The following is a 13,715-nucleotide window of genomic DNA, read 5'->3' as shown; positions in this document are numbered from 1 at the left end:
AAATCCAGTAACAGAAAAATTCAGTGACTATGCAAAATAATATTGAATAGAATTCTATTAAAATTTTAGAAAGGGAGTGATTCAAAGGCATCAAGAAATTTAAAACTTGGTTAAACATCCTTTAAAATCATCCAATCTTGTTATTTCATGCCCAAAAGAAAACAAAAACAAAGAAAGTGTAATGTTTATTTGGTTTCCTGAACAGAACACTCCTTACTCTGGGGATTATCTATCAAAGAACCATGAGATGACCATCTAGCCATGTCTTCATACAGGACCAGAAAACCCACTTTTATCACTGAACTCTTGAGCTGACAAGGCTCTAAAGGCTAGCTTATACTAAAAATTAGTGTAGATTTATTAGGTCATAGTGGGGATCAAAATTCCAATTTCAGAAATTGGAGTACCTGAGTCCTCCATATTTGTCTCCTCTCCTGGTACCAATATTATTAAATCAGAAGATTTGGGTTACAAGTGAAAAAAGCAAAGAAAGAAAAATAACCTAAGGAATAATTCAACCAAGTTATGATGAATCCTGATGTACATACAGTTTTTGACTCATGACTAATTATACCCCCTTAAGAACCAAAGAACTTGGGATGCCTGGGTAGTCAGTCAGGTGTCTGTCTTCAGCTCAGGTCAGGATCCCAGGTGGGATGAGTCCCGCATCCATCTCCTTGCTCAGTAGGGAGTCTGCTTCTCCCTCTGCCTGCTCCTCCCTCTGTTTGTGCTCTCACCTGTCTCTCTCTCACAAATAAAATCTTAAAAAAATTTTTAAAAAGAACTTCCTCAACACAAGAAAATTCAGGACCCCCATCCCTTCCTAAAGGCAGAACAAGCATAGCTTGCAATTTTTTTAAGCTCCTCCTTAAAGCCTAATCAACTTCGGGTTTTTTTTTTTCTTAAGATTTTATTTATTTATTTGATAGAGATCACTATAGGCAGAGACGCAGGCAGAGAGAGAGAGGAGGAAGCAGGCTCCCTGATGAGCAGAGAGCCCGACACGGGGCTCGATCCCAGGACCCTGGAATCATGACCTGAGCCGAAAGCAGAGGCTTTAACCCACTGAGCCACCCAGGCGCCCCTCAACTTCGGTTTATTAAATACTTTCTAGTAATACAGCCAAATGGATTTTAACTTCCTAGGTATTCATAATCTTCTGAGCTTGAGCTAATTCCCTTGTTCTAAATCTCTTCAGCTGCTAACTTAACTAGACCATGTTCTTTCCTTTTTTTTTTTTTTTAAGATTTATTTATTTGAGAGCGAGGGGACAGGAGAGGCAGTGGAAAGGGAGAAAGAGAATCTCAAGCACACAGCCCAATGGGGCTGAGATCATGACCTAAGCCAAAACCACGAGTTTGGACACTTGACCGACCAAGCCACCTAGGTACCCCTAGATCAACGTTCCTTCTAAAGATGCCTGACTACATCCATTATCATCCATCTCTCCCAAATTTTGAGTCTTCGCATTTCAAAACTGAATAATATACTGACTTTAAAGAGAAGAACATACTGGAGCATTCATTCTTGCAGTAAAAGTTATTCCATGGAATTAATTTTAAAAACATTTCTAACGTTAAGAATGGGAAGAGAATATGAGAGAAAAATTCAAAATATGCATCAATTTTAGAAATAAACTGCTTTTTAAAGACATTTTGCACAAATCTCCAACAGCCCTTTCCTGGGCCGCCATGCAGTGATTCTCTATAGTTTTCAGGGCAAATTCTCTACCCCACCCTCCCAGAATCTCTAATTAAGTACAATCAGTTCCCCATATGGGATTGATTGATTGGGGAACAATTTTAATAAAATGTGAATTTTGTGTTTGCTTTTATTAGAAACACTAAGTACATTCAAAACTGCACTCAGAGGGTACACCTGGGTGGCCAGTCGGTTAGGCATCTGACTTCAGCTCACGTCATGATCTGGGGGCTACTGGGATCAAGCCCCACACTGGGCTCCCTGATCAGTAGGAAGTCTGTTTCTCCTTCTCCCTCCGCCCCTCCCCTCACTTGTGCTCGCTCGCTCTCTCAAATAAGTAAATAAAATCTTTTTTAAAAATGGCACTCAGCTTATATAGAAATACAGAAATATAAAAAACACAAGCACACACGTCAAACATCTTTTTAAAAAATTTTTTAAATAAATGTCAAGTCTACACACCATCCATACTGTTTTCTTGGAAATTTTAGAATACTTTGCGGCAACACATGTGAATTCACTGAGATGTCCCAGGGCTCCTCTGACAAATCAGAAACTGGCAAAGTGTTCCATCCAATCTAATGGCTCTAAATACAACCTATATGTAGCTTTGCGCAGTGGCAGTATCGTAGCCAATGAGGTTTATCCGAGGCGCGATTATTGCTAATTAAATACAACCTATATGTGCACCAAGGGGCCAGCCCAAGAGGCCAGGCCTCCAGGTTTGTATCCTAACTATTAAATCTCCACCTGGATGTCTCAAACTCGGCATGTCCAAAATCAAAATCCTGATTCCCTGCACACATTCCACCACCATCTTTCCTCAGTCCTCCCCATTTTGGTAAACAGCAACCCTATTTTTCCAATTTTTCCAATTTCCAAAGCCAAAATCCTTGAGTCATCCCTGACCGCATTTTTCTTTCACAAACCACACCTGGTATTCCCGTTGGCTCTTCCTTCTAAAATATACTCAGACTCCAACTACAGCTGACCCTTTAACAATGAAGGAGATTAGGGGCACAGACAACCTCCCCACCTCTATGCAGTCAAAAATCTAAGTATAACTTTTTTTTTTTTAAAGATTTTATTTATTTATTTGACAGAGAGAGAGATCACAAGTAGGCAGAGAGGCAGGAGGAAGCAGGCTCCCTGCGGAGCAGAGAGCCCCGATGCAGGGCTCGATCCCAGGACCCTGAGATCATGACCTGAGCCGAAGGCAGCGGCTTAATCCACTGAGCTACCCAGGCGCCCCCTAAGTATAACTTTTGACTCTTCCAAAACTTAGCAGCTTACTATTGACCAGAAGCCTTACCAATAACAAACAGCTGTTTAACACATATTTTGTGTATGTATTACATACTGTATTCTTAGAATAAAGCTAGAGAAAAGAAATTAGGAAAATCATAAGGAAAATACATCTACAGTCCTGTACTATAAAAAATGCACAGATAAGCAGACCCATGCAGTTCAAACCCATGTTGTTCAAGGGTCAACTTGTACCAGCCACCACCTCCACTACCATTCTGTTCTAAGCCACGGTTTCTTACCTGCACTAGTTCTCTCAATTCTACTCCTGCTTTCCATATGGTCCACTCTCAAACTCAGCATCCAGTGTAATCCCACAAAGGAAAAGGGAAATTCCATCTATCATTTTCTTCTGTACCACACTCCTATTAAAAATAAAACCACAGGCCCAAAATGGCATCATTTGGCGAAGTCACCAAATGAAGTAATACCTGACCTAATTGCAGTATCACCTCCCCTAGAAATGCAGTCTTAACCGGTCAGTCAGGAATTTTCTGATTAGCAGAAATGAAGTAATTTGTCACAATGACCCACTCCATACCCCAGTGGAAGATGGAGTAATCAGCATAATCAGACCCCTTGCCCTTCCCTTTAAGGGAAGGGGATCTAGCCCAAAACCTTTTTTTTTTTTTCTAATAACCTTCTTGCTCCACCCTTCTTCCCATAAAAACCTTCCATTTTGTACATATCCTTGGAGCTCTCCTTTACGTGCTAGGTGGGATGCTGCAGATTCATGAATCACTTAATGAAGCCAATTAGCTCTTCAAATTTATTCAGATGAATTTTGTCTTTTAACACCCAGGTATTTACTGTATCACTATTTCCATCTTTCTGCTCAAGTGTCATCTTCTCAGCGAGGCACCCCTTGACTATCCACATAAAGGAGTGCTAGTCCCCACATTCCTATTCCTTTTATCCTTTCTTTACATTCTCTGCAACAATTGCTCCCTCCCTCCTGACATGTATCCATGTTGGTGCATCTTCCTCTGACTGAACATCAGCTCAAGAAGACTTCTGTTCACTGCTTTACGAGGTCTGAAAGAGTATATTACAGACAAAACTTGTTGAATAAAAATCACCCCAATTGTTTCAAGAGAACTTCAATGTTCTAAACGTCAAAATGTCCCCAGAGTTTGTGTAAGTGGGAGTGTTTCGATCCTGAATGTCAAACTTGCCTGTTTTCCTGATAGTAATTTATTAAACTTACGCTTTTTTAGGGGGCACCTGACTGGCTCAGTCAGTAGAGCATGTGATTGTTGACCTTGGAGTCAAGATGTCGAGCCCCATGATGGGTGCAGTGGTTTACTTTTTAAAAATGCTTTATTTGCCATCACTATCCATATTATTTGGCTAGTCCAAAATGGATTTTTTTTTTTTTAAGATTTTATCCTTAAGTAATCTCTACATCCAACATGGAGCTCAAACTCATAACCCCAAAGATCGAGAGTCGCATGCTATACCAACTGAACCAGCCAGACTCCCTTCAATAGATCATATTTTGATTTACCTGAACTCTCTAATTCTATTTATAATCTAAAGGATTAGATAGCCCTCTATATTTTACTAGCTACCTGAAAATTTGGTTTTATTTTCTGACACCCTCCAAAAGTCATGGTAGATGTTTCAGGCAACAAATCTCAAATCCTCATCTATTCTTTTTCTCTCTCCACCAACCCTCTCCCCAGAACTAAGCTTTAAATACAGCTTTAAACACATTTAAGGAAAATCTCTGAGATTTAGATCCCAAACAACCTTGCTCCATAGCAAGATCTAACACAAGGCAATTCAAAATCTAACCACGAAAATTAAATCAAAGATTACATCTGTGACCCTTGCCCACACAATTTCGGCTAATCTAAAACTCATTTTTTACCTTTGCCTCATTTAATTCCCTAAGTCCCCATGATCTTCCCTGCCAGCTGTCTTCAACATGTATGACATGGAGGTGAGGGGTGAATTAATGAGCCTTAAGAGGAAGCTACTTGATAATTTTCAGGCAGAAAGTAAGCCCATCTAGATTTGTTTTGGAGTCTTTGGAATGTGACAGAACCTTAAGTGGGGACTTTACTTCCTCTACAAACTATTTCATCTGTGACTTATGTTTGCTGAAGATATTTAGACACACCTTGAGCAGGCCTGTTGTCTAATCTACAAAAAGGTATTTGGATTGTCTTAGGTCCTTCTGAAAAGCAATGGACCAGCATCCTGCCCCACTTCAAAATTGAGTTGGCTTCTTGTTACTATGGTGATGAGCACCCTATGAACAGAAACAATTTGCCACTTGCTTAAAATACAAAGCATTTTGTAGCTTTGTTTTTTATCAGGAACAAGGTGAGAGGAGCAGTAGAACCAATTATGGAATATATTTATAAACACTTAAAAGGAGTGTGTTTCTTGATTCTGAACAACAAGATTTAAAATTGTTTAGTTTACAGGAAAAAATGAAAGAAATAAATGGACTGAAGGTAATAAACATGTTGGACTATATTCTAACATGAATAGCTCTATACCATTGCTGAACTTGCCCCACTACAAATTTTCCAGAACGGAGGTTCATAGATTGGTTTTCAGACTGGTCACACATACACAAAACACATTAGTTTTCTCACTTGCATTAGTCTCCTAATAGTCTCCTACAATGAGTTTTCTGTATGTGTAACAACCATCAGCCTGGAAGTGAAGAAAAATCCACTCAACCAGATATCAACCAAGTAGTTCAAGCCCAATGCTCCTGAAACATTAGCAGTTTGAAGGACAGATGCCACAGTGCAATAAATTCCTAAAAGGAAACAATGTTCAGTGCCTATTCCTGATTTTCAAAAAATTCTTACCAAACAGGAAAACTTGACCTTAATAAAAGGAAACTAACATAAATTTATAGAACACAGCATACCCAACAGCAAAATATTAAAAAGATTCCCATCCTATAGCCAGGAACAAAACAAAGATGCCAGCCAGCACATTACCAAAAAACAAGAACCAAAATATTCAAAGGGAAGAGACAAAAATCTCTCCTTATTTGCAAACTACAGGTTATGGGGTTTTCCTGTTAAAAATCAAATTAAATATTACTTGGTCTAATAGCTCAAAAACTTACCAGACAAAAGATCAAAATATAAAATCAAACAAAAAACACTAAACAAAGAATTACCACGTCCCAACAACTCTATTCCTAGGGATATACCTCCAAAGAACTGAAGATAAGACACTCAAACAGTTGTACACAAATTTTATAGCAGCACTATTTAAAACAGGTAAAAAGTGAAAGGTGAAAACAAACCAGATGTCCATCAGTGGACGACTGGATAAACTATGGTATATGCATACAACAGATTAATGAAGTGATGGTACAAGCACTTGTAGAGAGCAAGAAGGGAGCACCTGGGTGGCTCAGTCATTTAAGCGTCCAACTCTTGGTTTTGGCTCAGGTCATGATCTCAGGGTCATGAGAGCAAGGCCCGTGTCGGGTTCTGCATTCAGCAGGGAGTCTGCTTGAGATTCTCTCTCTCTCCCTCTGCCCACCCCTCAGGAGAAAGGTATTTTAGCTATGAGGTATCACCAATGAGTACCAGTTAACAACACCCCAGAACTGATAACGAGCAGAAGCAGAGGAGATCTGTAGGGTCCAAAATAGATTAAATCCCTTTAAAAAGAGAGAATTTTTGCAGCAAACTGTCAGATTCTTCAGACAATGACCCTTCTATGTCCGATCACTTAAAAAGGGCATTTACCACCAAAGGCTCTGCCTGACTGACCTCCAAACTGAGATCATCCACTCCTTGAACACAGTAAGCAGTAAGTGCCAAGGGCTGACCCAGACAGGACAGAGGCCTTACTTACCTCAACTGTGGGCTCATAGACTGACTGCTCAGGCAGACTTCTCATTTGGTTTGTTAACTCCCTGCCCCCTGTGTTATCATGTTTGTTGTGTGACTTGTGTTCTGCTTTGTGTGCCCTGTAAGAAGCCAAGTGAATCACGTGATGAAATGTCATTGAGTTTGGAATCCTGAACCCGCTTTATAATTATGTTAACCCTGCTTCATGAGTGAATGAAGCTGACATTGTGAAAAGACACAACTTCTGAGTGCACCTTCACAGTATGCACATGACAATACTACAACATGGATGAACTTTGAAAAGTGTTGAGTGAAAGAATCCAGACACAAAAGAGCCCATATTTTACAATCCATACACAGGAAATGTCCAGAATAGGCAAACCTAGAGACAGAAAGTAAATTAATGGTTGCCTAGGGGCTTGTTGGAGAGTGGGGGCAAGGGGTCAGAGGGTGGGGAGTGACAGGTATGAAGTTTCTTCTAAGGAGTTATGAAAATTAGGTGATGGTTGCACAACTTTGTGACTATACTAAACACCAGTGAACTGTATACTCTTAAAAGGCGAATCTTATGGCATGGAATTTATATCTAAATTAAAAAAGAAAACAGTCAATAAGATTTGTGGTGGGAAAAATAAAATTCCCAAAACATACATAAAAACTAGAGTAATCAAAACAGCATGGAAAGAGATCAGAAATAAATAGTTCAAGAAAACAATATTCTAAATGATTAAAGTAGGATGTTTGAATAAACTGAGAAAACTGGATATCTGAGTGAAAGGTAGATGCCTACTTCATCATAAAAACTTAAAAGTGCCAGAATGAGTAAAATGTAAAATCCAAGGGCGCCTAGGTGGTTCAGTCAGTTAAGTGTCCAATTCTTGTTCTCAGCTCAGGTCTCCATCTCAGGGTTGTGAGTTCAAGCCCGGAGTGGAGCCTACTTTAAAAAAAAGTAAAATCCAATTCTGCCAAATATGAATGATTTTAAACTCTTAGTGGGAAGTAACTCCTCCTTCCTTAAATACACAAAATACTGAATATTTGACTAAATACAAATTCTAAATATCTATTTGTGGAGAAGACACCATAAAGTTAAAATATAAACAAAAGACTGGGAGAATAGTATTTGTAATATATACCAAGAATTAATTTCCATGATATTAAAAACTTCACCCAACCAATGGAAAGGACGCAGGAAAGAGGGGACAGTATTTTCGTATAATACTATTGGTATAAAACAAAACTGAAAAGACTACATGTAATTTGCAAATACACAGAAAAATACATTAATGTCCAGCAAACTGATCAGCTGGGAGGAGAGTTAGGGACTTTTTTTTTTTAAATCTATTTTCAATATTTGGGTTTCTGACCACAGTATCTATATTAATTTTATAATACCAAAAACAATTTAAGAAGGAAAAAAGTCTGAGAGGCAAACTTTAAGTAGCTGAGGGACACTAAAGGATTTTTAAGGAGAAGTAGCATGGTTGGTTCAGTATTTTTGACAGATCCCTGGAGCAGCTTTATAGAGAATGGATAGAAGATACACCAGTTTGGAATCAGTATTGATTCATTTCATTCAACGAATGTTAAACACCTACTGGGTCTTGGCACTCAGCTAAGCATTGGGACCAGTTAGAAATGTCACAAGTTATCCCTCCAAAAGATCATATATACCTACTTTGGGCAATGGTGCAAAGGAAATACCTATTCTTTTTTTTAGTGGGAGGAGAAGTGAGGGATGTATGTAAAACTTTTGTCATTTTAAGACATCTGTGGATAATATCCTTCTGATATTCCTTGTATTACAAGAGGACCAAGTATTCCTGATAAGTATAACCCATATTTTGACAACTCACTGAAGAAAAAAAGCAAACAAACAAACAAACAAACAAAAAAAAAAAAAACAGTATCAGCTTTGCTCTTACAAGTAACTGTCTTATTTTCAAGATTCTTTAACTTTGGAAAGTCCAAGTCCTAAAAATCTCTAAAAGAATAGATTTCAAAGCCTTCACTAGTCATTTTCCGTCCTTTTAAAAATTCTTTGGTTTTGTCAAAGATGAATAAAAAGAGGACACAATATTAACAGCCCTAAAGAAAAACATTTTAGTGAATCATATAAAAGATATTTTTAATTATGCCTTAATCTGCATTGGTTTCTTTTTAGACGTGTTCCCATTTTATCACAGCCATCTGCTATTTCAACAACAGCAAGCCAGTTTTAACAAGTTTTAATAAAGACTATGACTGTACATAAAAATTTTTAAAACTTTCTCATCTTAAAACTTACTTAAATGTCCCCTAAGTGAAAGGAGGCAGAAAAAAGAAACTGCTGATAAATTTGGTGAAAAGTTCACCCTACCACTTGGCTTAGGACATTTCAAAATCTGAGCAGTGTGGCAGCAACTCGGTTATACCCTAAGGCTCACTGCTTTACCATCTACAGCTGAGAAAAGGAGCTCTTCTGAGGTTGCTGGTCAGCAGACAATCACTGTCATTTTGACAAAGCCTACTGCCCGAGTGAGCTTTCCTTTTTTCTTTTTTTTAAGATTTTTTTTATTTATTTATTTAACAGACAGAGATTACAAGTAGGCAGAGAGACAGGCAGAGAGAGAGGAGGAAAGCAGGCTCTCCGCTGAGCAGAGAGCCCGATGCGGGGCTCGATCCCGGGTCTCTGGGATCATGACCTGAGCTGAAGGCAGAGGCTCCAACCCACTGAGCCACCCAGGTGCCCCCCCGAGTGAGCTTTTCTTAAATCTACCACAGTGCTACCATAATTCTCCCCAAACCATGCAGACAAGGTCCCTCATTTATAGATTTCTTATTTCACATGCATGATGTGGGCAACACCAAGGTAAATGCAAGTCCATTTCTGAGGACTTGCATTTATGGTATGGTAAGTATGGTATGCATGCCAGTCACAGGACCTAAATATCTCAAGACAGTCCCAATTTCACAGTATTCTATTGTTTTCACCTACGGTGATTTGTTAAAAACGTGATGATGATTTAATAGACTCATGTAAGTTTTTTTATTTTTCTTATTTTATTTTTTTTAAATATATATTTGACAGAGAGAAATCACAACAGGCAGAGAGGCAGGCAGAGAGAGAGGAGGAAGCAGGCTCCCTGCGGAGCAGAGAGCCGATGTGGGGCTCGATGTGGGGCTCGATCCCAGGACCCTGGGATCATGACCTGAGCCGAAGGCAGAGGCTTTAACCCACTGAGCCACCCAGGTGCCCCTGTAAGTTTTTTTTAAGTGAATAAAGTTCAAAACACAGATAAAAAGCTTTTCAGGCTTTCCATAGAATTTTGGTCCTGAGCACATAATCATATGGGAAAAAAACCTAACCTAATCCTTTCAACCAATCCTGAGAAAGAGATGCATTTCTTCCCAGGAAGGAGATCACCAGAAATTACAAATGATTTTTTAAAATCCAACCAAACAAAAAGAAAAAGCCATAAGGACATATGAAGAGTCTGACCTGGATTTATAAACCAAAAACAAAACCCTCTAATTAAAACACAAAAGGTGGTGAGGAAAGTAGAGACAAGAAAAAGGAGCAATAAGCAGTGGTTGCCAGAAGCCCTTTTTGCGGAAATGTTTTGGGTTTGGTTTTTTTTTTAAGATTTTAATTATTTGAGAGAATGAGCAAGACAGGGAGGGAGCAAGCACAGGCGGGGTGGAGGGGCAGGGGAAGAGAGAAGCAGGCTTCCGCTGACCAAGGAGCCCAAAGCAGGGCTGGACCCCAGGACCCTGGGATCATAACCTGAGCCAAAGACAGACACTTAACCAACTGAACCACCCAGGCGCCCCAGAAATGCTTAATTTAGCAATTGGATACTGCTGTACACTTATATCCTGTTACATATTTATTCTTTTTATCCACAGCAAAAACCTTTCAGGTATCTTAAATGCTAGAGTGGCCCACATTCTCTTTCTTAGAGATTACAGGCAATTGTTTTTACTTGAGCGACTACCCTGGTACCCTATGACATTCTTACTCTGACCTTCTCCAAAGGTAGCCATCAGTAGACAAGGGGGTATCTTAATGGACTATGAAGTAGCCTGGTATTAAATTAAAGGAAAGGAGAGTCCAACCAACCGAAACACATCAAATCTAATGTGGGGAAAGGGCACTGATTTTGAACAGAAGAGGTTACAAGTAGAGACAGAGTCTTAAGATTAGAAGACTCACTAAATGATGGAGCAACCAATGCCTGCCTGCTTCAGAGTGGATTAGGTGACCAGGTCACCAGATCAGCCACTGAAGGACAACCGGAATCGCTATAGACCTAGGATGATTAAGTACTATTATCCCAATTCTTCTCAAACCAAACTATGTGACCTGATACTGCACTATGTGTTTCCTTACGCCCCCACACATCCACATAAAAACCTAATGGCAGGTCATCTGATTTAATACCTACTTACAGTTACTTTCTCCTTTATGAAAAGGAAAAATCTCCTAGATTCAGAAGAATTATCTCCTTACTGTATTTATAGGACTTGCAAACCAGCAGGTGATTGGCTAAGCCTATTCAGAATCCCCTTAAATTGCTAAGGTTATGTACCTATTTATTTCAAGAATTATATCCTATTTATTTATTTATTTCAAGAATTATATGAAATAAATAGGTACATAACCTTATCTTCTGGGTAATACCAAATGGTGGACTAAACACACACAACTATTTGCTGATCCTCCCCAAACACCTATGTATTGTATTGTAGCGTAGTGTAGTGTATTGTTTGTTTGTTTGTTTAAATATTTTATTTATTCATTTGACAGAGAGAGAGAGATCACAAGTAGGCAGAGAGGCAGGCAGAGAGAGGGGAGGAAGCAGGCTCCCCACGGAGCAGAGAGCCGGATGCGGGGCTCAATCCCAGGACCCTGAGATCATGACCTGAGCCGAAGGCAGCGGCTTAATCCACTGAGCCACCCAGGCGCACCTGTTTTTTTCTTAAGATACAAACCCAAAGGTACAAAGAGTACTAGAGATTACAGCCACACATTTTGCAAAGCTGAAATATAAATGGCTAAAAGGTAAAGGACTCAAAGACCCAAGAAAACTGAATCCTAAGGTAAGCATCAGGGAACACTCCCCCAAAAGGATAAGCAGAGATACAATGGGAAGGGTTAACAGAAAATCTTTCTAAAATGAAATTCCCAGATGCAGTCTTTCAGACAGGCAGACAAATGCCCTTCCCTCACTCTTAAAATAGGCTGAAGGTAATCTAAAGAGAAAACAAAGGGTTATATGGACTAAGGAATCACCAGATAAGATGAAGGCAGTTTAAGTTAACATACTAGATCCCTATCCACGCTGTGTTGGTAAATACAAATGTTTAACAACTACCTGGGGGAAGCAGGGGTGGGAGGGGAGGAACAAGGGGAGTTATTTGTAATATTTGCTAAAATTTTTATGGTATAAATACTCTTACCATGGCTGCTTCAAGCTAAAAAACACCACTGTACGCAGAGTTCAGAAGATATGCATGGTAAGCTATCATTAAACAGTATTTCCACCATATAAATTAGATGTAATAATATCAAGAGCTTCCATAATAACAAAATGTAGTAAAATAATTAGGAGGTGATGAATTTTTAGTATTACTGATATGATTAATATTTCATAAGTTTGTTTAATCTTTAGTAACTGTTACATTTAGCAAGTGACTCACAAAGTTCCTAAAAATTTAAGAATTGTCTCTGATGTGCCAATACTAGTCACCAACCCTAGCCCCCCATCAATACCCTTTCCCAAAAAAATTAAAAAAAAAAATCCCCCCCTCCCCCCAAATTCAGTCAGGCCTTCATTTTCAGGCATGGGAGATTAGGAGAGACTTATCAGGGGAATATTACCAATTAGTCTAGGAAAAATTTAAAGAAAATTACACATTCTCAATCAAAATTCGTTCAGGGGATATCTGGGTGGCTCAGTCAGTTAAGCATCTGCTTTGGCTCAGGTTATGATCCCAGGGTCCTGGGATCCAGTCCTACTTTGGGCTCCCTGCTCAGTGGGAACCTGCTTCTTCCTCTCCCTGCCACTCCCCCTGCTTGAATGCGCGCTCTTGCGCGCTCTCTTACGCTCCCTCTCTCACTCTCGCTCTTGTTCTCCTTCTCTGACAAATAAATACATAAAATCTTAAAAAAAAAAATTATTTGGCCAGATCTTCCTGTGGTGAAGCTTACAACTGCTAAGTTCTACTGCATATTGAGAGCTTCCGATCAGCTTTCTAAGATTCCACTACTAAATATCAGCAAATAGCCAAGAATTGTTAGGCCTCTCTGGCATAAAAAAGATGAAACAGAAAAATCAAGTTGGAAGGGAGAGCAGGGTCAGCTTCATAGGTAAGTGACCTACACAGTCAGAGTGCCCTGCACTTAGAAGAGCTCTGTGTTGGGTTTAATTCTTTACTGTTATTGTCTTGAAATTCTTCATAAATGACCCACACTGCCACTCTGTACTTGGCCCTGCAAATTAGAGCTAGTTCTTACAGAGTTTATGCAAACAGAAGAAAACTCTGGGGGAAAAGACAGCATGAATATTTTCAGAAACATAAAAGAAAATATCACAAACATGAAGAACAGTAAGCTTAAAAAAAGAAAGAAAGAAAAGAAAAACTAAGTGAAAGTGAGCAAAACCATGCCTTCTTGGTAATTAAAAAATGCAATAGCCAAAATGAAAAACTCATTAGAATAGCATAACAAGATTGGAAGATCAATTCAGCAAGTCCATTATCTGAGTAACAGAGTTCAAGAGAAAATAAGAGGGGAAAAAAAGGAAAAGTAGGGGAGAAAATCGGGATGCCTGGCTAGCTCAGCTGGAAGAACAAGCAATTCTTTTTTCTAAGGTATTATTTATTTATTTG

General features: G+C 39.1%; 1 protein-coding gene and 1 pseudogene across 6 annotated transcripts in view; one reads left to right on the top strand and one right to left on the bottom strand.

The window, feature by feature from the left end:
- Positions 1-13,715, bottom strand: part of FBXO34 (F-box protein 34) — an 84,554-nt gene that overhangs the window by 28,501 nt on the left and 42,338 nt on the right. The window contains exon 1 of one of the 6 annotated variants that reach the window (XM_046010083.1): positions 3,249-3,352. The exons of the other annotated variants lie outside the window; for them this stretch is intronic. The gene's annotated coding sequence lies outside the window, so the exon portion shown is untranslated. Of the gene's footprint in view, positions 1-3,248; positions 3,353-13,715 lie in introns of those variants that run through there. 6 annotated transcript variants of the gene reach the window in all.
- LOC123945272 lies at positions 2,308-2,456 on the top strand (annotated as a pseudogene).

This window comes from Meles meles, chromosome 6, assembly GCF_922984935.1.
Source record: "Meles meles chromosome 6, mMelMel3.1 paternal haplotype, whole genome shotgun sequence".
NCBI lineage: Eukaryota > Metazoa > Chordata > Mammalia > Carnivora > Mustelidae > Meles > Meles meles.
Note: the sequence above shows the minus strand (reverse complement) of the source record. Positions and strands in the feature narration are given on the sequence as shown.